Source organism: Triticum dicoccoides, chromosome 5A (assembly GCF_002162155.2).
Source record: "Triticum dicoccoides isolate Atlit2015 ecotype Zavitan chromosome 5A, WEW_v2.0, whole genome shotgun sequence".
Taxonomy (NCBI): domain Eukaryota; kingdom Viridiplantae; phylum Streptophyta; class Magnoliopsida; order Poales; family Poaceae; genus Triticum; species Triticum dicoccoides.
The window spans coordinates 441,256,216-441,259,971 of record NC_041388.1 but is presented as its reverse complement, the minus strand read 5'-3'; positions in this window follow the sequence as shown (position 1 = coordinate 441,259,971).

The following is a 3,756-nucleotide window of genomic DNA, read 5'->3' as shown; positions in this document are numbered from 1 at the left end:
GCTAGGCGGGAAGACCTTTATTCCATCTTCAGGGAGCCGCCGTCGTCTCGTTTTCCTGAGAAGGATACAAACCCTAACAAAGCTTGAAAAAAGATCTAAAAACGGAGCCCTCCCACCGGCAAGGGCTGAGATCCACTCCGCCTCCATGGCCCTAAGGCCACCGGAGACGGGACGAATCGGCGCCGGCACCGGCGGGAGGCGGAGAACCCTAGCTTTTTGGGCGGTGGCGGCCGGCTAGGTCGCATACGTAGCCTGCTGCGTTGAATAGTTTTTAACGGTCATTTCATCTATGCTACTATGTCTATCGATGTTTTTAAGAGTACCTTTGGCGTCTGCATCATATGATGTACGCAACAAATCTATGCCGACTGATTGGTTGAATATGCATTGGTTTCCAATCATAGATCTTTCTTCGACAATAGTGGCAGTAGTTCAACCATCCAGTAAGCAATCAATGAATATGACCATGTTAAGAAATCGAGGAAATTGACTTTATATATCAGTTTAACCATCAATCTCTCTTTGCTAATTACATTAGGTTTACTAAAAATAGATAAATAAAGAGAGAAGTGCATATTACACCCCCCAACTCTAGCCCTAGTCTAATATACACCCCCAACTCCAATACCGTCTAATATACACCCCTCAACTCTCAAAACTGGCCATAATTCAACCCTCCCTTCTCTTTTGACCGGTTTTGATCCAGTTTGACCGGTTTTGACTGAGTGAACAGTAAAAATAAAATTTTAAAAACCATAAATACTTTTTTTTGAAAAAATTCAAAAATGTTCCAACTTTTTTGCACCGCGTGAACAGTAAATTAAAAAAAATCACCTTTTCAGCATGTTTGGACACCTGAGTAAATTCGAGATGTCCGTAAATTTGACTTTTTTTTTCAAAATTTCAGCTTGGTGAACAGTAAAATCGATTTTTTTTAAAACCCTTTTTTGCATGGATGATGTTTGAGCGCGTGGTGATTTTTTTTGGATTTTTTCCCGAATTACTATTCACAATGCTGAAAATTTTGAATTTTTTTCAAATTTACGGACATCTCAAATTTACTCAGGTGTCCAAACATGCTGAAAAGGTGATATTTTTTGAATTTACTGTTCATGCGGTGAAAAAACTTGGAACTTTTTGAATTTTGTCAAAAAGAATAATTTTTTTGTTTTTAAAATTTTTATTTTTACTGTTCACTCGGTCAAACTGGGTCAAAACCGGTCAACAGGGAGGGGAGGGTTGAATTCTAGCCGGTTTTAAGAGTTGGGGGTGTATTTTAGACGGTATTGGAGTTAAGGAGTGTATATTAGACTAGGGCTAGAGTTGGGGGGTGTAATATGCACTTCTCTCATAAATAAATAAAAACACAAATAAAACAAATGAAATTGACATAACATAGCCTCAACAAACCCGAAACTTTAGTATTTCCACTTCCGCTTTTTTATCACCAACCTTCTACTGACCAGCGCCAGATGGCTGACATTTTGACATGCCTTGACTAGATGGTTGATGCCACAAATTTACTCATGTAACCTCATCGAAAACCTTACAGCTTGTGGAAACGACTATAATTCAATCAACTCCTAGGTGCAAAAATAGAAAAAAAATGTATGTGGGCCATTGGATCTCCGATGGATGGCCTGAAGTGATCATGCAGGAGGGGTTCTATACATTTAAAAAAATGACTAACTGCTATATACAAAAAGGAGTTTCACACTAGGTTCTGCATGACCAATCTTGACCATCATCCACTAGAAATCCAACAGCCCAACGGGGAGGGCGTTTTGGCTTCCAGGTGCATTTACTCCCGCATGAACAGTAAAAACATAGTAATTCTTTTTTGTAGATGTTCTTGTTAGTGTCACAAGCATGCTTGGCAATTTTCATGTGAAACGGAGTAGCAGTGTTTCGTCGGTGAAAAAATAAATTTGGTTGTAACATTTGGGGTTCAATTTTTTTTGTGCAGGCCAAAATGCTTAACTTTTTTACCTAAAAATTTGCATATAGCATTTGGATGTGACTATGAACACATCAATTTTTTGTTGGGATTTCTTTGACATTTTAAAAATCATTTTCCGCGCATAGGAGCACGTGCACCTGGAGCCGCATTGGATTTCCGCGGCCTATTTTTTTTCTATTTTTTTGCAACCTAAGCTTGTCTACAAGTCCTGACTGTGAAAGCGTATGCGTGTAACACATTCATAACTACTCCACCCGTTCCCTTTTACTCTTGTTATAAGATTTTTCTAAAGTCAAACTTTATGAAGTTTGACCAACCTTGTAAAAAATACCAACACTCACAATATGAAATCAGTATCATTAGATGCATTATGAAACCAATTTCATATTGTATATATTTAGTATTATAGATGTTGATAATTTTTAATATAAATTCGATCAAACTTTAAAATTTGACTTATAAGACAAATCTTATACGCGGAGTAAAAGTAAAAGAGAAAACTAAGGAGTATATGCATGGGCATGGCGTCCACACACGCCACAAAACAGTGGCATGGTATAACATGCAGGCCTGCAGCCGGCTGCAGATCGATTGGTTGGTTGACATAGACATAGCTAAATACCGGCGTCAGCCAGGAATATCTCTTTCAGAGTGAATATGCACTCGGTTTAGCCGCCAGCCCGCATGCGACCATATCGGATTGACCGTATCCATCGGGACTGAATTCAGCATATCTGAGCCGTCGATCCATTTTGCAGTCAATTCATGTGCCGGCCGGGCTGTATGCTTCAAGCTAGCTTTGCTTGTCTGCATACGTTAATTGGCAGCTTGTCAGAGACTCAGAGTAAGTACGCTAGCGAGAGATACGTCCAAATTAACTGCATTTTAACTCTGTATATGTACTTGGTCCAGAGGCAGCGTCAGATCGAGATTTATTTATTGCCCTTGACCTGAAATAATGGAGCTATGCATTAATCCAACTTGGAGTACGGGCGATCGACAATTTCGATCTGTAGCTAGTGTGACCAGTCCACGAAAACATGGGCATCTACAGTAGCTAGTGATGCATGGAACCGTTCAATATTTCGCTGCTTTTCTCTTTCCTTTATGTTCTCTGTCGCCGCTGACTTATGCTAAGAACCTAATTAAACTCGGGATGGACATGTACATTGATGTGTGCTGTTGTATGTTGCAACGAAGGAAGTATAGCGCATATGAGGAAGTAGTCCTAGCACATATGCAAACAAGCCCACTAGTAAGGAAAAAAGGGTGTGGTGGAAAATCATCGTGACTAACCATCCATGTCGAATGACTTTTCTGTCTCGGTCTGAAAGCATGATGTGCTAACATTATCGTGTAAAAATCATCCTGAAAGGTCAATCTTTGACTTCCCCGCGATGCTGGCAAAGTTCTCAATGCCTTGATCACTTATGGTGAGAGCGGTTTTTTGTATAGGTCTTGAGAGCCATTGGGTTTGGACATGGTCATAATTTTTTGCCCATAGATTTTTTCATGGATGGGCAGGGACTACCTTCATAGATATGGATATGGATTTGATATTGCTCAACCCGATCCAAACACGACCAATTGTCATGCTTCGCTTTGATAACCTCTGACAGCTCACCAAAAGTCTCCGACAACCTATGCTCCACATGCTTGGACGTATGGATGTTGCACGCCTTGTTCTTCTTTTCCAGACGCCGGCTTCGTCAACCCGTCATCCTTCTCCCCATGCAAACGCGTTGGGGTCCCCAACAGAGGGTGTGTGACTGCACAAGTAACCTTGATGAGAACAT